The 25,214-nt window shown below is 44.8% G+C and overlaps 1 protein-coding gene across 1 annotated transcript in view; it reads left to right on the top strand.

The window, feature by feature from the left end:
- MGA (MAX dimerization protein MGA) overlaps positions 1-25,214 on the top strand; it is a 734,728-nt gene that overhangs the window by 566,512 nt on the left and 143,002 nt on the right. The gene's annotated exons all lie outside the window — the stretch shown is intronic.

Below are 25,214 nucleotides of genomic sequence, written 5' to 3'. Positions count from 1 at the left end.
GGACGATAGTGCGCATGGGCATCAACTCCATCCTCAGATTGTTTTTTTTTCGTCATCGGGTTCGGATGTTACTTCGACGCTCTGGTTCTGTACCGTGTTCCTAAACCGTTTTCGATGCGGAAACAATCACAACTTGACTGTATTGTTTTCGTTCGCATGCCCTCGACGCACTAACTCAAAAATACTCTATTCCGGTCTTTGGCGCGGGCCGCTGAGCCCATCAACATAACAGCATAACATTCGGGCCTATGGCTAATGGAAAGGACTCCATTTAAAAAATGCCCCCGGTGTCGAGCTAAATTTCCACACAGCGACCACCACAAGGTCTGCAACCTCTGTCTCTCGCCAGAATACGAGGAAAAAGATTGCCAAGCCTGCTCCTCCTTTCGATCCAAAAAGACTATCCGTGATCGCCGGGCTCACCTACACGTTATGGCGCATCTTCGATGAAGGCCCCGACGTTACAGAGGCAGAGGATTTGGAGGAGCGCGACATTGTGTCCGAAGCTGATGACTAAGACTCCCATGACCACATCACTCCAGCTCAACGAGTGAGTACAAGTGCCCCTGCCCCTACCCCACCCAAGAAAAAGAAGGCTCCAGTCAAAACTCGCGACCGAAAGAAAGCTTCAGAAGCCCCACCTCCAGGCCCGTCTCCGAAGACAAAGGAAAAGCCTTCCGGCGGCTCGGGACCGAGCAAGCCGTATATCTGTGCTCACAAAACACCATCCGTACCGAAATCGGAAATACATCCTACTCTCATTACTTCTAAAAATACCTCGGCATCAAGCTCTTTGGCACCAAAAGACCAGAAGGCCTCTGATCTGAACAAACCCCGAAAACCTTCAGATCTGAAAAAGATTACCAACATCGAAGCCTAAAGAGCAAAAAACCCCTTCTAAGGCTCCAGAGCAGAAATCAAAACCACGTTCGGAACTGAACAAATCTGCACCGAAAGGAGATGCCAACCAGGAAGAACTGTTTCAACCAGATCCTATCGATCCGGAACAAAAGACATTGCATGTGGACCCTGAAACAGCCGTATTGTCAGTCTCCCCACAACAAGAGGAAATTTGACACCTCACACTCTCCTGAGGTGCCTGTGAATCGGACACAGCTTTAGAAAAAATGTAAAAAGACATGGACACTGCAAAACCTATGGGAGCATTGCAGTCTCCATCAACACAAGGCTCCTTTCGTCGCTCCTTTTATAGGGGCACATCCAAAAACATCAGCGCAGACACTGCTTCCTCCTCCTACAAAAGCCCCACACAAACATATTGCAACAGGGGATATTTCAGAGGTGGGTACATGGGAAATAACAAAGGGAGAGGCCGAGGTAACAACAATCGTACCTCCCCCACTACCAAACTATGACTTCTCTCCGCTCCCTCCAGACCATTCCACTCCGGTCGGAGGAAGACTCTCACAGTTATCCAGTATTAGGGTATGTTTCATAGATTCACATGCCTGAATCATTCCCCGTCGTCGGGATGGGAGTCCCCAGTACATAGATAAAGTAATGTTGCATTAGACATATAGAGTAATAGGCCAAGGGCCTCACATTAGTAACATATCCATGTCCTTTTGTAAAAAGGACCAATCCGCTATCACCACCCTCTAGAACACTCCTGGAAGGAGCTCTAGCCCCTCAGATTTTATACTGCACGTCGTGTTAAGGGATTCTCCACTGAGCTCTGCTCAGTTTTCCTTGTTTCTAGGTTTCCAGTGAGTTTTTTTCTTCTAGATTCCTTCTTCTATGTGAAGTTATCACTTTCTTCATGGCAGATACTCCTAAGAAAGCCCTTTTTAGGCCCTGTGCTTCCTGTGGTAAAAAGAGGCTTGATGTTGACGACCAACACAAGGATTGCCTCTACTGTCTCTACCCGGATCACTCCTCAAAGGACTGTAAGGTATGTCGTACCTTTTCTTCAAAGACCCTTAAAGACCGAGAGGGGCATCTCTTAATTTGGCTGCAGAGGATCAAAGACAAAGATCAAGCCTTGTCTTCTGAGAGTGAATGTTCCTCCAAATCTTTGAGATCCTCTCAAAAAAGGCCCAGAGTTGCTTCTCCAGGACCTTTGTCGCAGCCCCCTCAAAAGAAGACGCACAAAAAGTCTTCAGAGGCACACCCTAAGGCTCTACCGTCAAAGCTTTCTCCTCAGGAGGTTCAACACATCTTTAAGAAGCCTAGTTCCACCTCTTCGACGACTACCTCGTCGACGGTTGCCTCGCAGACGAGAAAATCTGTCTACAGCTGTGGGAGTAACCTCGTCGTCGACGACGGTTTCTACTTCTTTAGCGTCTTCAGCTTCGTCCACGCATATTCTCCCAATGGGGCACCCCTCTCTTGGACCTATTCACTACCAAGCAGAATGCCAAATGCCAAAACTTTGCAATCTGGCATCCCCAACGGGGATCCCTAGGGAATGCATTTTCGATTACATGGTTCAACTTCTTTGCATACTCTTTTCCTTCGATTCCTCTAATTACCAGGGTCCTCAGAAAATTGAAGACGGAACCCTGCAGACTAATCCTGATAGCTCCAGCGTGGCCACGCCAGCATTGGTTCACGGAACTCCATCTTCTCTTCCTGGAACCGCCAATCCCTCTTTCCGCACAATGAACCGAGGACAAGTCCAACATCCAGATCCAGCATCTCTCAAATTATCGGCTTGGCTCCTGAGTTCTGAGATTTCTATGGCCTAGACATTCCTCCGGACTGCACGGCGGTTCTGGCTCGTCCTCGGACCGACAGTACTAACAAAACATATACCTTAAAATGGAAGAGATTCTGCGTCTGGTGTAAGTCAGCAAAAATACACCCTTCTTGTCTTCTCCAGAACCGATATTACCTACCTTCTCCATCTGGCGACTTCAGGTCTTGCTCACACCTCTATTAAAGTTCACCTGGCGGCAATATCCCGTTTCAGGAGATCTTCCGCAGGCCCTTCTCTGTGGTCTAATAGGTTGATTAAGCAGTTTCAGGACTTTTCCTCCCGTAAAGTCTCTGCCTCCCACTTGGCAACTCAACACAGCTCTGGCTCAACTTATGAAAGACCCTTTTGAGCCAATACACAGAGCGGATCCTAAATATCTTTCTTGGAAAACTGCACTACTTCTAGCCCTTACCTCTGCAAGACGACTAAGTGAGCTTCATGCATTTTCAGTTCAAGACCCTTTTCTTCAATTCAAACATGACAGGGGTATACTGCGAACTAATCCTAAGTTTGTGCCCAAAGTCCCGTCAGACTTTCACCTCAATGAGCCTATTGTCTTGCGGACCTTCTTTCCAAATCCTCATACGGCGGCAGAAAGAGCTCTACATTCTCTAGACCTTAAACGCTGCCTTAAATGCTACCTTGACAGGACAAAATCGTTTCGCAAATTCAACCAACTCTTTGTGGCTTACAGTCGACCTAGGAAAGGTCTTCCACTTACTAAACAAAGTATCTCTCGATGGATCTCTGGAGCTATTACTTTGTCACCAGCATGCGGGCCAACCCTTCCGTTCTACGGTTTGAGCCCATTCCACTAGAGCAATTTCTACCTTCATGGCACTCTTTGCAGGTTTGCCTATCACAGACATTTGCAGTGGCAACATGGAAGACGCTGCATACATTTACAAAGCATTACTGCTTGGATACAGAACTCATGAAGGATGCTGCAGTGGGTCAGGCCGTGCTACGTCATCTATTTCGGTAGAGGTGAGCCTTTCTTTTCATCCCACCATCCTTTCTGTTCTACGCACATTTCTCTATTGTGTTTTTTTTAATGATTTTTAATTGTATTCTGGTACTTTCTATATTTCATATTAATATGTTATTATCTAGTGAATGCATATATGCTGTACCATCCGAAATGTGCTTATCACTGCTTACTACTCTGATTCAGGCCAATATAAGGCACAAGCAACTGCCCTCAGACAGGAAGGCAAGCTTATTTCTAATGCCTCAATCAAGTGTGCACTAGATGTAGCGGATACTGCATCTAGGGCAGTAAATACCAGTGTCGTACTTAGAAGACATGCGTGGCATTTCAGGATTTAAACAGGAAGTGCAAACTACCAGTTCGAGGCATGTGAGCTGCTGAATTCATATCTGTGCATAGATCGCCGCCTAGTGTTGGGTCCGGATGATTGCACATTGTTGTCCTGGAAGAGTCTTCGAAGTATCCAGAGATAGGTGGCTCCTCCCCTGGACTACAGTGCGCATGGGCATCCTCTCCATCCTCAGATCGTTTTTTTCCACTATTGGGTTCGGATGTACTTTCGTAACTCGGAGTTCGGAATCGATTAAAACTTTCTAAAGGCCAAAAGGCCTTCGGGGTCGTCGGTATTGTTATTCGATCGATGCCGACAACTTTATTCCTGTTGTTTCTACTCAGGACGTCGAATCGGGCCGCGTGGCCTTTTCGACACCAAAGGACTGATTGTCGATGGAACGAAGTCCATTCAAAAGATGCCCCAACTGTAACTCTAAATACCCATACATCGATAAACACCCGGTGTGTAACAAGTGTTTTTCTCCAGAACACAATGAAGCCGACTGCTTAGCTTGTGCTCAATTTCGATCGAAAAAGACACTTCGGGTTCGACGAGCAGCGAGACAAACAATGCAGAAGTCAGCGCCTGAGCCGGAAAACATCTTTGAAGACGACGAGGAGGTCGTCGAGGCTGAATACTCAGATCAGCAGTCGGAGCAGGGGTCAGAACATGACTCGAACTACTACATCGACGACGAGGAAGACATCGTCGAGGTAGGGGACGACGATCAAGGTATCGGAGCCGTCAAGGACGACTCCGGCGAGGACACTGGGCCGACCGTGAGTACGGAGCCCAATATATTTACTGATACGCTTCCAGAGGCTCAGGTCGAGGCATCAACGGAAGGCCTTAGCCAAGATCAAAACGTAGAGTCTATAGCCCCGCAATTAAGCTTGGCTAAGAATTTAATACAAGAGCCATTGGTGCGACATTACCAAACCTTGGGAAAATCGAAACCGAAAGTTATGGAACGGAAACAAAAAACAAAACTAATAGACTTCACAGTCTTCGGACAAAAAAGTCTGGATCCATCGAAGCCGACCAAACAGAAAAAGGTTGTCGAGCCGTCTGGGTCACATACAAGGGTTGTCGAGGCGAGAGCCAGTACACCCATGTCCGCGTTTAAGCAAAAGGCCGTCGAACCGACAAGATAGATGTCGACACCAAGCAACACAAACAAAGGACTCAAACTGAAGACTGTTGTCGAACCGAAAGAGAAAGTCGACAAACCAAGGCCGGTGCACACAAAGACACTCGAGCCGAAGACAAGGATCGGCCCGAAGGGGTCCGTCGAGCCAAGGCAACAGAACATCGCTCCGAAGCAGCAAGCTCCGAAGACGACACAAGGCCAACAGTCGGATCGATAACAATGACGCTCCGAAGAAGTTCATACAGTCTAAGAAAACAGTCGAAACACCGAAGTCTTTCGGACCAATCAAATTCGGACTTCCTACACACGCGAAGCCAAGAGCGGTCGAACCAACAACCGGATTCGAACCGACGCAAACCAAAAAGGCGAAATCGGAAGAAAGAGCTAAAACACCTGAAGAACAGGAGCTTTCAACAGAAGAACAGTCAAAACTATATGTTGACCCCGATACTGGCAGAGTTACCCTATTAAAAAGGAACATCAGACCAGACACTTACGCTGAGTCCTATAAAATTCCACTCAAGAGAAAGAGACACTTCAAAATCTCCAGTTCTCTTTGAGCCTATCACACCATATATGCAAGAAACTTATACATATTCTCCCACACGCACAGAAGAGTATGGGGAGTATGAGGACAATGAACAGTACAATTATCCAGTGGACAATGACCAGGATGTCCAAAATCAACCATGGTCTGACCCTGTAGATCCTGGAGACTCTCAGCCAATTCCAGACAATACTGCATACCCTGTTAAGACTTCGCCTACAGAGGACACTGCTGCCTTCAATGCATTAATAGAAAGAGCAGCATACAATGACCATGTGGAGATGCATGCAGATCCCATTGACGAAGACTTCCTCTTTGACACTTTCAACACCTCAGAAAAAACTGTCAAAACATTGCCAATGTTGAAAGGGGTGCTTAAACATGCAGGGGACATATTTTAAAGAAACAACCAGGGCTCGGGTCATTAACCCTAGGATAGAGAGAAAATATAGGCCAGCACCAGTGGACCCTACATACATTAAGGGACAGCTGCCTTTAGACTCTTTGGTCGTGTCCAATGCACCTAAACGTGCTAATTCACAAACCTCTGGCGAAGCTCCACCTCCAGACAAGGAGTCTAAGATTCTGGAGGCTTCGGGCAAAAGGGTAGCTGCTCAAGCAGCTAACATATGGAGAATTGCAAACACACAAGCCCTGTTAGCCAGGTATGACAGGGCGCACTATGACACACTAGAGCAAATTCTCCAGCATCTACCTGACCTTTATAAGGAACAGGCAGAATTCCTAATACAAGAGGGGAAGCTAATATCTAACGCCTCCATTAAATGTGCCTTAGATGCATCAGACACAGCAGCCAGGGCTATCAATACCAGTGTCATGCTCAGAAGACATGTGTGGCTACGCATCTCTGGGTTTAAGAATGAGGTTCAGAGCACTTTACTCAATCAACCTGTAAACCCTAATTTTTTTATTTTGGCATAATGTGGACACAATTTTAGACAAAATGTAGAAGGATACCGAGACAGCCAAGTCTATGGATGCCTTGCAGTCTCAGCAACTCAGAGGTGGCTCCTTTCGTCGCTCCAGCAACAGAGGAGCTGCAAGAGGAGGCTCAACACAGCAAACCTCTTACAATAAAGGCAACACGCAAAACACCTACAACAAGAACAGTAGAGGTGGATACCGTGGCAATAACACCAAAGGTAGAGGACGAGGAAATAACACCAGATCCTCTACCAACACCAAACGGTGACTTCTTGTCACTACCCCCAGACCATGTAACACCGGTCGGGGGAAGATTACAGCAGTTCCTGCCAGTCTGGAAAAACATAACTACAGACAGGTGGGTGAGGCAAATTATACAGCATGGTTATTGCCTAGAATCAATCTCCACACCACCCAACATACCCCCAAAACACAGTCCTATGTCCGCAGAACACCTACACTTATTGCAGCAAGAAGTCATCAGCATGCTACAAAAAGGGGCCATATAACTAGTACCCTTAGAACACCAGGGTACAGGGGTATACTCTCTGTACTTCCTAATCCCCAAAAAAGGAAAGGCCTCTCAGACCAATTTTGGACCTCAGGGCCCTAAACCAATACATCTTATCAAATCATTTCCACATGATCACTCTACAGCAGGTATTACCACTGTAGCGTCAAGGGGACTTCCTCGCAACACTAGACCTCAAAGACGCATATTTCCATATACCAATACACCCGGCACACAGGAAATATCTCAGGTTTACAATACAGAATCAGCACTACCAATTCAAAGTACTTCCCTTTGGGGTAACAACAGCCCAAGGGTGTTCACTAAGTGCCTAGCGACAGTAGCTGCACATCTCAGAAGACAGCATATCCATGTCTATCCATATCTGAATGACTGGCTGATACAAGCACAGTCAGCCCAGAAATGTGCCAGCCACATGTCATGCACTATTCACCTCCTGCACAGTTTTAGGTTTTGCGCTGAACTACAACAATTCCCATCTTCAGCCTGCCCACGTACAGCAGTACCTGGGAGCGACAATAGACACTCTAGCAGCAAAAGCACAGCCAAATTCTGCCAGAATAAGCAACATTCAAATGCTAATCCAAAAGTTCAGGCCCCAACACTCACTCCCAGCCCGAGTGTTTATGCAACTGATAGGCATGATAGCCTCGTGCATCTTCATGGTCCCTCACGCAAGACTTCACATGCGTCCGCTGCAGGAGTGCCTAGCACTGCAGTGGAACCAGGCTCAGGGACAATTAAACGACCTAGTGTTGGTGACCAGTCGTGCATACAACTCTCTGCATTGGTGGAATCCACAAAAGCTTTGCAAGGGACGACTGTTCCAAGAGCCTGTACCACAAATAGTGTTGACAACGGACGCATCACTGATAGGGGGCGGGGGGGGGGGGCCATGTCCTCCACCACACAGTGCAGGGCCTATGGACCACGCAGCAAAAGAAAATGCACATCAACCTGCTGGAGCTGATGGCAATTTTTATGGCAATGAAAGCTTTCAAAGTACATCTGTGCAACATAACCGTGTTGATCCGGACGGACAACATGACTGCAATGTACTACCTACAGAAACAGGGAGGAACACACTCTCCACAGCTGTCACATCTGGTTCAGAGAGTGTGGAAGTGGGCCATCCAAAGAAACATTTTTCTCATGGCGGAACACCTCCCAGGCAAGGACAATCAAATAGCGGATCTGCTCAGCAGACACAGCCAGCAAGTGCACGAGTGGGAGATTCATCCCACAGTGCTGCAACCATACTTCCAACAGTGGGGACAACCAGAGATAGACCTGTTTGCCACAAAAGAAAACCCAAAATGCCAGTACTTCGCCGCAAGGTTCCCACACCCAAGTCTCAGGGCAATGCGATATGGATGAACTGGTCAGGCAAATTTGCCTACGCTTTTCCACCAGCACCGTTGATACCGCTGGTGGCACGCAGACTGCGCCAGCATTCAATGACGCTAATCCTGGTTGCTCCAACATGGGCGAGGCAACCGTGGTACACCACATTCCTAGAACTTTCCGTGGTGCCTCATCAAAGACTACGACTAACACCCAGCCTCTTAACGCAGAGCCATGGAGACATTCAACACCCAGATCCGCAGCAGCTGAACCTTGCAATCTGGCTCCTGAAGTCCTAGAGTTTGGCTACCTAAATGTACCTCCTGACTGCATGAACATTATCAAGGAGGCACGGAAACCTACAACAAGAGCATGCTATGCGGCAAAGTGGAAACGTTTTGTCATTTATTGTAACAACGACATAAACCCACTAGACGCGTCAATTCAAAATATCATATGCTATCCTTTGCACCTACACCGTTGCAATCTAGCCTATACACCCATAAGGATACACTAATCTGCCATAGCAGCTTACCTTCAAAATAGGCAGCACGTTTCGCTAGTGAGAGTGCCTGCAATTAAAGCATTCATGGAGGGGCTCAAACGAGTGATATCCCAAGACACCCACCTTCACCTGTCTGGAATCTAAACGTTGTTTTAACCAGACTAATGGGACCACCCTTTGAGCCTTTACACTCGTAGGAAATACTATTTCTAACATGGAAGGTGGCTTTTCTCGTAGCGATTACTTCGCTTAGAAGAGTTAGCGAGCTGCAAGCCCTAACTATTCAAGAGCCATTTATTCAAATTCACGCAAATAGGGTCGTGCTTAGGACAAACCCTAAATTCAGGCCCAAAGTGGTAACCCACTTCCACATCAATCAAACAATAGAACTGCCAGTGTTCTTCCCAAACCCACAGTCAGTACCTGAACGGGCTCTACACACACTAGGCGTTAAAATGGCTCTCCTGCTGTATTACATAGACAGGACAAAAGATTTCAGGAAAACAAAACAGTTGTTGTTGCCTTTTCACCACACCACAAAGGCAACCCTATTTCCAAAAATGGTTTAGCTAGATGGATAGTTAAGTGCATACAAATATGTTACAATAAAGCTAAACGCACTTTAACAGTCCCCCCAAGGGCGCATTCCACACGCAAAATGGGGGCATCCATGGCTTTCCTAGGAAACATTCCTCTAGAGGAAATATGTAGAGCAGCCACATGGACTACCATACATACATTTACCAAACACGACTGCATAGATGTACACTCCAAGCGCTGTAGGACAGGCTGTTCTCAAAACTCTTTTTCAGACTGCTGCAGCTGGCACAGGCAACCACCGCTAGGGGAGAGACTGCTCTACATTCTGTGCACAGATATGAATTCAGCAGCCCACATGCCTCGAACGGAATATGCTACTTACCAGTATGCATCTGTTCTTGGCATGTAGGGCTGCTGACATTCATATGGCCCACCCTCTTCCCCGGTGCCTGTCGCAGCTGTAGCTTTCACTATTACCTTTTAGCATGGACATCACTTACTGTATCATACTTCATCTCTGCCACAATGGCTAAAAACAATCTGAGGATGGAGAGGATGCCCATGCGCACTGTAGTCTAGGGGAGGAGCCACCTATTTCGTGATACTACGAAGACTCTTCCAGGGCAACAATGTGCAATTATCCGAACCCAACACTAGGCGGCGATCTATGCACAGATATGAATGTTAGCAGCCCTACATGCCAAGAACAGATGCATACTGGTAAGTAGCATATTCCTTCTAAATCTGCCATTTAATCAAAACCAATTATTTGGTCCAGAAGTGGACACAGCACTTGAGAAGATGAAAAAGGATACAGACGCTGCCAAATCTATGGGAGCTTTACAGTCCACACAAACTAAAAGTTCCTTTCGTCGCTCCTTCTATAGAGGGGGCTCCAAACAAACTGGTGCAGATAACACAACATCATTCAAATCTAACACACAAATATCCTCTAGCAAGGGATATTTTAGAGGAGATTATAGAGGTAACAACAATAAAGGAAGAGGTCGAGGTAACAACAGTAATGGAACCTCTTCCACCACAAAACAGTGACTTTCGTCTGCTCCCCCAACAGCATTCCACTCCTGTTGGGGGCAGATTAACGCAATTCCTGCCTGTCTAGAACTCCGTTACAACAGACAAGTGGGTACGACAGATTATCCAGTATGGTTATTGCCTAGAACTTACTGTAACCCCTCCACACATACCACCCAGGCAGCGTCCAATGTCTACAGAAAACCATACTCTGATCAAACAAGAAGTTCTGTCACTTCTACAAAAGGACGCAATACAAATAGTTCCTTTACAAGAACAAGGAACAGGGGTTTACTCGCTGTACTTTCTAATTCCCAAGAAGGACGGGACACTAAGGCCAATTCTCGACCTCAGGCCCCTCAATCATTACATACAATCAGATCATTTTCATATGATCACTTTACAACAAGTGCCTCCACTGCTGCAACAAGGAGATTTCCTTACAACACTAGACCTAAAGGACGCCTACTTCCACATACTTATACATCCTGTGTTTGTACTGGAAGGACAACATTATCAGTTCAAAGTCCTTCCATTCAGAGTGACAACGGCACCAAGAGTATTCACAAAGTGCCTAGCAGTAGTAGCAGCACATGTCTTCCCTTATCTAGACGATTGGCTCATAAAATCCAAGTCATTCAATCAGTGTGTCCAACATAAACATCAGACAATTCAAACGTTGCAAAACTTGGGGTTCACCATCAACTACACCAAGTCGCACCTAAAACCCTCTCACATTCATCAGTATCTAGGGGCTACAATAAATAAGTCTACAGCTCTAGCGTATCCCAGTCCAGCAAGGATACAGAGCATTCAAGCCTTAGTCACAGTCTTTCAACAGCAACAAGCTCTGCAAGCCAGAGTGTTCATGAGACTAATAGGCATGATGGAATCTTGCACCTTCATAGTACCACATGCAAGACTGCAGATGTGTCCGTTATTGGAATGCCTAGCACAGCAGTGGAACCAGGCTCAAGGTCAACTAACAGACCCGGTGTTGGTAGACAGCCGCACACATCGCTCTCTGCAGTGGTGGAACACCACAAACTTGACAAAAGGGCGGCCGTTCCTCGAGCCTGTTCCACAACTAGTGCTCACAGCAGACGCATCCCTCACAGGATGGGGAGCCCATCTCCTACATCATACAACTCAAGGACAATGGAACAGTCAACAAAAATTGTTCCACATCAACCATCTAGAGCTGCTAGCAATATTCTTAGCACTCAAAACATTCCAAGTACAAGTAAAGAACAAAGCTGTCTTGATCCGGACGGAAAACATGACAGCCATATATTATATACAAAAACAGGGGGGAACACACTCTCTACAACTGCCCCAGCTCGCATAGAACATTTGGAGATGGGCCATTCCGCAAAATATATATCTGTTAGCAGAGCACCTTCCAGGAGTTCACAATCAGATAGCTGATCAGTTGAGTCGGCAGACAAAACAAATTCACGAATGGGGACTACATCCACAGGTTTATCAACCATTCTTTCACAAGTGGGGTCATCCAGACATAAATATGTTCGCCACACACGAAAACGCAAAATGCCCTACCAGGTTTCCACACCCGCTGTCCAAGGGCAATGCGATATGGATGAACTGGTCAGGCAGATTTGCGTACGCTTTTCCGCCACTACCACTAATACCATTAGTAGTGCGCAAGCTCAGACAACAATCTCTCCCACTAATCCTAGTAGCTCCCACATGGGCACGCCAACCGTGGTTCACCACACTGCTAGAACTACCTCTAGTTCCACACCAAAAGCTACGACTGACTCTATCCCTGCTCACGCAGAACCATGGAGACATCCGACATCCAGACCCAAATCAACTGAATTTGGCGATCTGGCTCCTGAGGTCTTAGAGTTTGGTTATCTTAAACTACTACCAGACTGTATGAACATTATTAAGGAGGCCAGGAGACCTACTACGAGAGCTTGTTATGCTGCTAAATGGAAGTGATTAGCCATTTATTGCAACAATAACCAAATTGACCCCCTAGATGCTTCCATCCAGAATATCATTTGTTACCTTTTACATTTGCAAAGGTGTAACTTGGCATATTCATCCATACGCCTGCACCTTTCAGCAATTGCAGCATATTTACAAAACAGACACCATCTGTCTCTTTTCAGACAGAGTACCTGCAATTAAAGCTTTTATGGAAAGATTCAAAAGAATCATACCACCCAGGTTGCCACCTTCTCCAGTATGGAACCTAAACGTTGTTCTTACAAGGCTAATGGGACCCCCTTTTGAGCCTTTACATAAATGTGAACTGCAATTCCTCACGTGGAAAACAGCTTTCCTTATTGCTATCACTTCTATTAGGAGAGTAAGTGAGATACAAGCTTTAACAATACAAGAACCATTTTTACAACTAAACCGTAATAAAGTGGTTCTAAGAACTAATCCAAAATTCCTTCCAAAAGTCATTAGTCTTTTTCATTCAAACCAATCTGTAAAGTTACCTGGGTTTTTCCAAAAATAAGACTGTGTGGCAGAAAGAGCTCTACACACATTAGATGTTAAAAGAGCTCTTCTCTACTATATAGATAGGACTAAATCTTTTCGAAAAACAAAACAACTGTTTGTGTCTTTCTCTCCACCTCATAAAGGCAACCCCATCTCTAAAGGTGGCATTGCAAGGTGGATTGTATAATGTATACAAATATGCTATCAAAAAGCAAAACGTACATTAACAGTTCGTCCTAGAGCGCACTCAAGATGCAAACTAGGAGCCTCTATGGCTTTCTAAGGAACAATCCCCATAGAGGACATATGCAAAGCAGAAAAATGCTAAGTGTACAACTCTGCTGCTCTACATGCCAAGAACAGATGCATACTGGTAAGTAGCATTTTCCTTGCTGCATCTACAAAAATGTAATCTAGTATACACATCCATACGATTACATCTTGCTGCCCTTGCAACTTACCTGCAAAACAGACAACATTTGTCATTGTTTAGGGTACCCGCTATCAAAGCGCTCATGGAAGGCCTTAAAAGAATCATTCTTCCCAGAATACCACCCTCTCCGGTGTGGAATTTAAACATTGTCCTTACTAGGCTCATGTGTCCTCCATTTGAACTTCCACACAAATGCAAACTGCAGTTCCTTACATGGAAAGTAGCTTTCCTTGTCGCGATCACCTCTCTCAGGAGAGTAAGTGGGGTCCAGGCTTTAACCATACAAGAACCATTCTTACAAATACATCGTAACAAGGTGGTTCTTAGACCAAATCCAAAATTCCTTCCCAAAGTAATCTCTGCTTTTCATCTGAATCAATCTGTAGGGTTAGCCGTTTTTTTCCCAAACCCAGATTTTGTAGCAGAGAGCGCTCTTCACACACTTGATGTTAAAAGAGCTATACATTACATTGACAGAACTAAGCCTTTTAGAAAGACAAACCAACTGTTTGTAGCTTTCTCTCCACCTCATAAAGGAAACCCCATCACCAAAGCTGGAATTGCCAGGTGGATAGTCAAATGCATTCAAATATGCTAGCAGAAGGCAAAACGCACTTTACCAATTCCCCCTAGAGCACACTCAACACAAACTAGGGAATTCCGTGGCATTGTCAGGGAACATTCCTGTAGATGGCATTTGTAAGGCAGCAACATGGGCTACGCCACACACCTTGACCAAACACTTGTGTAGACGTGCAGGCAAAACAACAGGAAAACACTTTTAAACCACTGCAACAGATAATGGTGACCACCGCTAAGGGAGAGCACTGCTATACAGTCTATGCAAAAGTATGAATTCTGCAGCTCAAATGCCTCGAACGGAAAATGCTACTTACCAGTATGCATCTGTTCTTGGCATGTAGAGCTGCAGAACATCATTTCTTTTCCAGGGGATACTCATTAATAGTCATAAGCACAGATAATTCAGTGCTTATGACTTTAATGAGTATACCCCTGGAAGAGAACTAGGATTACAGGTAAGTAACTAATCCTTCTTAGCACCTCCCACAGGAAGGCCCAACAAACACGGTCGAATGCCTTCGCTGCGTCACTGCTGCCACTGCCAAGGGCCTCGACCGCGCCACAGCGAGATCGATGCTTCCTATCAGTTGCAGGTTCTGTTCCTGTATATACCTGCCAGGAATGAATCCCTTCTACATTTACCAACTGTGGGTCTAACCTGACCAATCTCCCTGCCAAAATCGACATGAAGATTTTATAGTCCGCGTTGAGCAGGGAGATTGGCCTGTATGAGTCAGCCCGAAGAGGATCTTTTCCCGGCTTTAAGATGAGGACAATTGTGGCTTCTTTCCAAGACTTAGGTACTCTCCCTTCGGCACTATAGACATAGTTAATTAGCTCACGTAATATTGGAGCTAATTCTCCCTGTAATATTTTATACACTTCCCCAGTTAAGGCATCAGTCCCAGCAGCTTTATTATTCTTAATCTTATTTAAATGTACCAATACCTCACTCTCTGATATATGGGCATCCGGGGTGGCTTGGCTATTCTCGTTTAAGACTGGTTATTTTTAAGTGTAGGCCAATCCTGAATACTCTCCGGACTAGGGGAGATCTCCCTGTATAGATCTGAGAACAGGGAAAGAAGAGAGTTCTGCATGTCTTCATGTTTACAAGAGGTTCCACCGTTCTCATCAATAATTAACTCATTAATGTTGTTCTTGGCACGATCTACCCGTGCCTTCCAAGCCAGAAGGGCCCCTTTTCTTCGTACTCGAAATGCTGCATATTATGGGATGACCACTGTGCCGTAATTTGTGCCTCAAGTTTCCCCCTATAGTCCTGACGAAGGCGTTCCATATCTTCATTGATACAGGTTAATTCTTCCTTGGACATCTGAGGAGTATTGAGTCTTACCTTCTCTAGCATCCCAATCTCCTTCTCTACCTTCTGGAATACCAGGGCCTCCTCTTTATTTTTGAACAAATCAGGCTGTGAAGCTGACCCCGAAGATTCGCCTTAAAGGCATCCAGACAAAGTCTAGGGTATTTGAACCAATGTTATTTTCAAAGAAATCTATAGTGGATGTTTTAAGTTTGTTAATTAAGTCGAGGGCTGTAAGCATTGCCCTCTTCAGAGTCCATCTAGGACTAGCACTTTGTCTAACACTTGAGTAGGAGAAGGAGATGGGGGCGTGGTCAAAAGGATACTTGGTAAGATCGAAATAGCGCCGATCCGTTCTAACCCCAGTCTATCAACTAAAATGTGGTCTATCCTTGAGGAGTGGCCGTATTTTTTTACTAAAGAAGGTAAAGCCTGCATTATCCCCCTTCTTACCCCTCCATACATCAGCCAGCCCCAAGTCTTGCATCATATTAATCACAGCACGGCGGATGCGTGGAGCACCAACGTAATGGCTAAGATTAGATCTGTCCCGAAGGGGATTAAGAATAACATTAAAATCTCCTCCAATAATTATTGGAGTGGTCATCCCTATTAACTTTGCCTGCATAATATTGATGTATGATGGGTCGTCGACATTTGGACCGTAAAATGATACAATAGTTGTGCCCCGCCTAAGTCTATCTGAGCTATAATCCATCTCCCAGAATGGTCCGATGCTACTGATTTAATACTGCCTTTTGCCCCAAGCCTAATTAGGATTGGCACCCCCCTATTATGAACAACCTGTTCTGAGGAGCAAAAATGCTCAATCCAGCGATATTTAGCAAAAATATTCTTACACTCTGAGTGGCTCAGGTGTGTCTCCTGAATAAGACATATCTGCGCAGCGGATTGTTCAAGATATTTAAGAATTAATCTCTGCCTACTTTGACACCTGAGCCCATTGACATTCCAAGATAGATATTTAATTTGGTTGCTCATTAATTCCATAAAGGCAATCTATTCAGAGGGTTTGGCATTCATCATTATATAGAAGGAATAATTTCTCGCACAAATCTGAGACTGAGGATATATATATATATATATATATATATATATATATATATATGTTTTTTCGATGCGCCCACACCCGTGCTCCCCCTCCCCATTCCACCCGGAGCCCCTCCCCCCTCTCAGTGCCCATTAACAACCCCCGATCCTCCAGGCAAAAGCCATATGGATGAGACCCCACCCCGATGTGGTCTAAAAAATGCCTTAAACCTAATCGCCCTATCTGGACCTCTTGCGAAAAAATCATTTTCAAAAAACACTAAATATGAAACCTCTGAATCTCATTCCCTAAACTATGCATTACTTCCACCTCTGATTTTATCAATAAAGGTGTCAACCTCCGCTATCTGCCTCATATTATACATGTGGTTGTTCCACATAACGCGGAGGGATGGCGGGAACCTCATTTGGGCCTTGGTCCCTAGTTATGTAAGAACCGCCATTCTCTTGACCAACTCCCACTGTTTTGTGGCCGTAATATGTGATATATATAAGACCTTATGGAAAATGAAAAAGAACTGGAAAAGGAGCTACATTTTATCGGACCGGCTTTCAACGCCAATGAAAGGATGTTTTACTTTAAGGAGTAGGTAAAAAAATGTACTAAGCTCTTTCTTGGCTTAGATTTAGCGGTATTTCTTTTATATGGGTCTCAGTGGACTCTCTGTATGTAATGCGCCAGATAACTTACTTCTGATTCCCGTAAAACTTTATCCTTTAATGTGGAAATCACAACATTTTTTATGTCCCCTCCCTCAAAGATCTTCAGGGATATTCAATATTCTCAAGTTGTTTTTCCGAGTATGATTTTCAAGACGATCAATATCGTCCTTCAACTCCCTATTCTGAGTGACTAACTTGTCCATTTCGAGTGAAGAGCTGTGCAAGGCTTCCTTGATATTTGTTATTTCAGGTTCAAAAACATCAGTTCTTCGAGTTACTTCCTCAACCTTTTGTGCGAGAACTTCACAGGAGGACTGGATAGCCGCTTGATTGGCTTCAGAGGTGGTAAATCTCTTCCTTATATCGTCTCTCAGGGCCATCAAGCTGTCTGCCAAGGATCCAACCCCCATCTCAGAGGGTGCTACTTTTCCACAAGGCTCTGAAGAGCAGGGCGTAGGTGAAGGGCCTGGTGGGGGCACCAATATTAAGGGTGGAGAAGTAAGAACTGCAGCAGAAGCAGGGGGAACCAAGGAAGTATCACACAAGACTTCCGTCCTGACCCCTGAATTTCCTTGGTCTCCAAAACCTCATATTTGTTGGATACAGTTATTGCTGGGTGGATGATGACGGATTGCTCTATCGAAATGTCTTCACTCCCAGGGGGTCTGGATAGTAATAGTGCAGCTTCCAGGGGGTGCTTTCGGAGTGATCCGAAGTTCGAGATTGAGCAAGCTGTACTACTTGAACCGCCATATTGGACTTATTATTATGTGAGCCCTTATCTGGGCAAGCTGATATCACTTTATAAAAGGACTTCAGGGAGGGAATTACTGACTTTTGAAGCTACAATTTTCTTAGCCCTTCCCTTTCCCCCATGGGTGTGGACTCAGTTGCGCCTTTCCCTTTACGGCGCCCAGATACAGCTTTTACCTCCGTGACCGGGGGAGAAATGCGGATGGTGCTATCTGCCTCTTCGACTAAATTAACCCCACGACTACGGAGGGTGTACCTGCAGACGTTGGATTAGGGCAATGTTGTAGCCTGCAGGGGTCACTAGACTGTGTCCCACTTATAACGTTTTCCTTACAGCTTCGAGCCCTCCCCTCCTGGTCAGCTCCGGGCTTTTCTTTTGAAATACTCGTGCCTGGCTGAGTCAAAGGAACACAGATAATACAGCTTAAAGCACCCCTCCAAGAATTCAACCGGTCCAGTATTCCCTGTAATCCTAATACAGTCTTGACAGGGCTGCTGAGCCTGGGACCGAACCACAGCAAAATATCGCCTTTTAGCGTGCTCAGCCTCCAAAACAGTCCCCCGGCAGTGGCAATCCTCTCCTACCTTATGGCTGCACTCAGAAGCTTTCGTTCCCAGCCGTTTACCATCCTCCGCCTTCCCCCGGACTCTTTGAAGCTACCTCTGTATGGAGCCGGAGGCAAGGGATCCGCCTCCTCCAGTCAAACGCAGCACACACGGCTTGCGGCGGTGAGAACTTTGCCAATGAATCGCTGTGCACCATCCGTCGCATCGCGATCAGACCGCAACCTGCGGCCCGCTGAATCTCCGCTATATCTTCACTTTAAGAAGGGCGTGCCGGGGAACAGTACGCCACCGACTGTGGAGGAGAACGAAGGAACCGCCCGAGCCTCCCTGGTACAGAGGCGGAGGTTTTAGCAATTTAGAAGGTACGTGAACGCTAAGATTCACGAGGTGTCATTAATTAGAAAAAGATCAACCCAAAAAAGGGGGGGGAAAAGCACTCGCAGGTGCCGGACGGGGTCAGAATAAACATCAGGGTGGGAGCACGTCCGCGGCCGTTCAGCTCCCGGCTGCCATGTTTCCCCTCCTCCGCCGCAGAGGAGATTTTTGTGTGTGGCTGTATCTTAACACCTAGGGTTGACAATTAATACTAACCATCACCATCTGCTTCTGTTTTTATTAAAGGACAGCTACCCTTAGACTCACTCGTAGTTTCTAATGCTCAAAAAAGAGCAAACTCACAAACTTCTGGAGATGCACCTCCCCCAGATAAAGAGTCTAAATTGATTGACGCATCTTGTGAGATTGGCAACTCAAGCAGCTAACCGCTGGCGTATTGCCAACATGCAGGGCCTACTAGCTCAATATGACAGGGCACACTGGGACGAGATGGAAGGCCTACTTCAATACCTCCCAGAAGAGCACAAGAAAAAGGCACAAGAGCAAGTCCAAGAAGGAAAACTCGTATCTAATTCTTCTGGTAGATGTGCTCTAGATGCTGTTGACACTGCAGCGTGAGAAGTCAACACCATCATTCTTTTACGTTGACATGCCTGGCTTAGGATTTCATGTTTTAAAGCAAAAGTCCAGCAATCTATTTCAAATACCCCCTTTGACAAGCAACATCTTTTTGGACCTTCATGTTGATGAAGCTTTAGAAAAAATGAAAAAAGACACAAATGTGGGGAAATCCATGGAAGCCCTTTAGTCTCCATCAAGCAGAGGCTCCTTTCACCGCTGATTTTATAGGGGAGGGACCAAAACTACATCATCAGACCCTAACACTTTCCCATACAAGTCCAACACGCAACCTTCTTCCTCTAGAGGCTTCTACAGAAGAGGTTACAGAGGAAACAATTTCAAAGGTAGAGTAAGGGCACGCAGGCGCATAACTCCCCTTCCCCAGTGACTTGCAAACACTATCCCCTGATCATTTAACACCTGTCAGGGAAATACTTCAACAATTTCTTCCCATTTGGGAATCCATAACATCAGACAAATGTGTGCTGGACATGATCCCACTAGGTTATTGCCAGCAATTCTCCCAATATTTCACCTCACACTTACAGACTTTCATCACAGCACCTGCTGCTTCTCAGACGAGAAGTTCTAGCTCCTTTAGCAAAAGGAGCCATAGAAACAGTTCCGCTACAGTACCAAGGTTCGGGGTGTATTCTCTGTACTTTCTAATCCCCAAAAAGTATGGCTCCTTAAGACCAATTTTGGATCTAAGGGCGTATAATTTGTACATACGATCATGGTCACACTTCAACGAGTACTTCCACAGCAAGGTGATTTTATGTCCACACTGGACTTAAAAGACGCATATTTTCACATTCCGGTTCACCTAGCACATCACAAATACCTAAAGTTTGCGATAGCAGGAAAACACTATCAGTTCAAAGTACTCCCATTCAGAGTAACTACTGCTCCCAGAGTATTCACAAAATGTCTAGCAGTAGTGGCAACACTTCTCAGAAGACCGCAGATTCAGGTCTTCCCTTACCTAGACGACTGGCTCATAAAAGCCAGCACACACCAAAAGTGTTTACAACACACTCAGACTACATTAGATCTACTCTACCAATTGGGTTTCACAGTCTATGCACAGAAGTCTCATCTTCCGTCTTCACAGGTGCAGTCCTATCTGGGACCTACTTTAAACACTCACACAGATCTAGCCTCTCCCATAACAGCCAGAATTCAAAATATTCATTCTCTCTTACCACAGTTTCAATCCAACCAGTACTCAGCAGTCAGGACTATAATGCAAGTGTTCGGAATGATGGCATCATGCATTGCAATAATGCGTCATGCAAGGTTACACATGCATCCTCTTCAAGTAAGCATGTTAGTGGAATCAGTCTCGCGATCAATTAGCAGATCTAGTGTTGGAATACAGCTGCACCCCCATCGCTCTCTGCAGTGGTGGAACACACAAAACTTATCAAAATGGCGGTACTTCATTGACTCAGACGCATCTCTTTAACTGGTTGGGGTGCCCATCTCCACAATCTGACAATTCAGGGACTATGGGACAAGCACAAAAGTCATCCGCTATCTAGAGCTTCTAGCTGTGTATCAAGCACTGAAAGCTTTTCAGACTAACCTCATATGCAAAGTTGTCTTAGTCCGCACAGACAATATGATAGCTATGTACTATATACAAAAACGGGGGGGGACACGCAATCTGAAATTATTACGCCTCTCTGACCATTTGGCGTTAGGCAATCCATCACAGAATTCATCTTTTAGCAGAGCACCTCCAAGAAGTCAACAATCAAATTACTGACCTCCTCAGCGGGATGTGGTAACAAATACATGAGTGGGAACTTCATCCCCAAGTTCTTCTGCCATACTTTCTACAATGAGGATTTCCACAAATAGATCTGTTCGCCACAGTGGTCAACCCAAAATGCCCTTTATCCAAAGGCAATGCCCTATGGATCTATTGGGCAGGGAACTTCACCTATGCTTTTCCGCCCTTCCTTCTCATTTCATTTCTGGTTTGGAAGCTCAGGCCAACATCCCTCACACTTATTTTAGTGGCTCCCACATGGGCCCGTCACCGTGATTCACCACACTCCTGGAACTGTCAGTGGTTCCACATCAAGAGCTGCACCTCAGTTCCACACTTCCCACTCAACCATGGAGAAATCAGACACCCACACCCTAAGGAGCTCAATCTAGTGATATGGCTCCTGAAGTCATAGAGTTTGGATACTTAAATTTGCCACCAGATTCTATCACTATTCCTAAAGAAGCAAGAAAGCCTACCACCAGAGCATGTTATGCAGCAAAGTGGAAAAGATTTATTGTATATTTTAACAACAACAGTATTGATCCCCTAGATGCTTCTATCAAAAATATTATTTGTTACCATTTGCATCTACAGCGTACTGGTCTAGTTTACACTTCCATTCGATTACACCTTGCGGCCGTAGCTGCATATTTGCAAAACGGACATCTTTTATCTAAGTTTAAGATTCCAGTAATTAAAACCTTTATGGAGGGCCTTAAAAGAGTAATACCACCCAGGGTAACTCCTGCACCAGTTTGGTATCGGAACATTGTGCTTGCAAGACTCATGGGGTCCACCTTGTGAGCCATTACACAATTGTCTGTTACAGTTTCTTTCATGGAAGGTTGCCTTCTTCATTGCAATTACTTCATTAAGGAGTAGTTCTTCGCACTAACCCAAAATTCCTTCCAAAAGTGGTTTCTGCTTTTCATATCAATCAGTTGAGTTACCTGTGTTCTTCCCTCAACCTAATTCCGTAGCAGAAAGAGCTCTTCACACACTTGATATCAGAAGAGCATTGTTTTACAATATTAATAGGAAAAAAGATTTTCGTAAAACAAAACAGTTTATTGCATTTGCTAAACCTCACAAAAACAATCCTATCTCTAAATCTAGCATTTTAAGATGAATTGTTGAATACATTCAAACTTGCTATGCTACAGCTAAAATACCTTTATCTATACTTCCTACAGCACATTCCACTCGTATAATAAGAGCATCAATGGCCTTTTTAGGCAACATTCCTATAGCTGACATTTGTAAGGCAGCAACATGGTCCACACCACACACATTTACCAAGCACTATTATGTGGATGTGTTAGCACGTCAACAAGCCAATGTAGGGCAGGCAGTGCTAATGACACATTTTCAAACAACTGCCACACCTACCGGTTAGCCACCACTTTGGGAGAAAATTGCTATATAGTTTATGCAAAGCACGTGTATCTACAGCACACATGCCTCAAATGGATTAAGTTACTTACCTAGTAAGCATTTGCATTTGTACATGGCATGTAGAGCTGTAGATTCACATGCACCCTCCCACCTCTCCGTGCACCAATAGTTGTTGCAGTTCTCATTATTTACATTACATTCTCATGAACATCCTTTTCTACACTTACCTACTCCATTCTCACCCTCTTGCGGGAAAACAATTTTAACAATGGAATCGATGCCCATGCGCACTATTACCAAAAAGATCGGTCACTTTACCTCGTGACTGGAAAAGACTTCTTCGAAGAGAAACAACTTGCAAACATCCGGACCCAACACTAGATGGCTGGAGTACGCAAAGCATGTGAATCTACAGCTCTACATGCAAAGAACAGATGCTTGCTGGGTAAGTAACATAATCCTTACCAAACTATAAGCATATGGTGAAGTTCTGCTTAGTTGCCAAATAAAGTTACTTGTTTATCATAGGCCAAAATATATTTTCTTTCGTTAAATGACATGTTGTGAGGAAGCTAAAATATGTAAGCTACATGTTATCATTGTAACTATTCAAGTAATGTATTAGAAAAAAATGGTAACCTTTAAATGATCTCATAAAATTGGTTGTGTTTTAGAAAGCTGTTCTAGTTAGAGAAAGCCTGAGCTTCCAAATAAAGGATGGCTTCAAAACGTTTCTCCAAAAAAGTGTTACTAGTGATGTTGATTAATTTTACAGGGAATGGAACTATCTCTCCAGGTTCTAATATAAGGAATGGAAATATGTTTGTGTTGTACATAAAAATGAAATGAATTTGTTATTTGTTGAGTGGGGTCATTTACATTTGATGAGCTTGAATACCAAATGGGTAATACAGTCAATTACTTAAATCCTTCATGTGGTGGGGTAGAAGGGGGGGTGATGTTAATGGAATATGCTGTTTTAGAGAACAAGAATATTTGGGGAGTATGTGATCTAAAAGTTGGATTTGGTAATTAATGTATATTTTGAAAAAAGACTACAAAGAGGACAGAGAAGGACATTTCGTTCAGAAGCACCAGCAAGACAACTACTGGTTTACATTGACAATCTGGGTGTCCTTGCGAAATTGACCTGATCTGAGTTGGTACAAATTAATCCAGGGTTGCGGAAGGGAACAGTTGCTGCACCAGCCCTTAGAATAAGTGATTCTTCATAACTGGACAAACATGCTTAACTGTAGTTTTGCACTTTGTGCATGATGTGTTTTGTGAATGCCATTGATATTTGCTCAACTCATAATTGCTTTTAATGTATGCTTTTGTTTTTCCAAAACTTTTCTGGGTGTGTCGCTACGGGAGCAGCAGTATGCTACCAAGTTATTTTTCTTAAAACTTATATTATTAAGCATTTCTGTCACATCCATTTGCATCACAGTTTATACATTAAGGCATAACCGGCTTCTCTGATTTGCAGTGCTTCCATGCCATCTATGGCTTTGGCAGATATAGTATCTTAGAACATTGCATAGATATTTCAATTCAGCATTATATTGTTACAGCCTCTGGTATATCCTGTTTTAGATGACCCATTTATTTTCCATATAGGGCTATTTGCCTTGTTAGTCCTTTCCTTCACCTGCATATCTTCCTGGTCCTACGAAAACAAGCAAACAACTATTCAACTCCCTCCCCACCTTCCACCTAGGCGTGCCTTATTATGATGTAAATCAGTAGTGATTGTCATATTTTGGCTCATTCCGTAAATTTGATAGTTAATTGCCTAATGCTGTTTGTGTTGGGGTATTGTATTTGATTTCCTTCTCCTTTCCCCATGGTCCCTTCCTTGTCAGCTTCTGTGGGTGGGTGTTGCAGTAGCTACACCAATGCTTCCCATGCCCTGGCTTTATATAGGGATCCCCTGCCTCGTATGGCCTCGCTCAATCTTGCCGCTCCCTCATATGTCACCCATCTCTAAAATTCCTTGTTCCACTGTTTAACCTGGGTCCTCCCTGGTCTGTCCAGTTCCCAGTAATCTCTTTTTTGGCTATCAGGAGTGCCAGATCTTGAAATTTACTTGTCACTTTGACTCTGGAGGTGTGTAGGAAACAGTAAGAGACAGTATCCTGGCGTTTCTTGCACCTCTTTCTCTGTTCTATCCGCAATCACCCGTGTCACCCCTTTCCAAAAGGTTTCTATCTTGGGACAGTCCTAAAACATATGCAAGAATGCAGCATTGACCTCCCCGCAACGGTGGCACATTGCTCCTTGTGTCCCAAAGTGCTTGTTGATGTGTGCCGGCATGAGGTAGGCTCTATGTAGCACATTAAAATGTGTTCCCTGAAACCTGGCGTTTCTAGAAACCATTGTTGTCCTCTCCACTAGCACATCCCAATTTTTCTCCTCTATGGCTGTTCCCACATCCTCTTCCCATCTGCCCCGTAACTGGCTGAGAGCGGGCAGCGTCTCATTCCTGAGGCGTCTGTAAAAGCAAGTGACCGCTTTGAAAGTCCTGGAGGATGATACCACATATTGGCATCCTCCCAATGTA

This window comes from Lissotriton vulgaris, chromosome 9 (assembly GCF_964263255.1).
Source record: "Lissotriton vulgaris chromosome 9, aLisVul1.2, whole genome shotgun sequence".
NCBI classification, from domain to species: domain Eukaryota; kingdom Metazoa; phylum Chordata; class Amphibia; order Caudata; family Salamandridae; genus Lissotriton; species Lissotriton vulgaris.
This window is presented reverse-complemented; position numbering and strand designations above follow the sequence as displayed.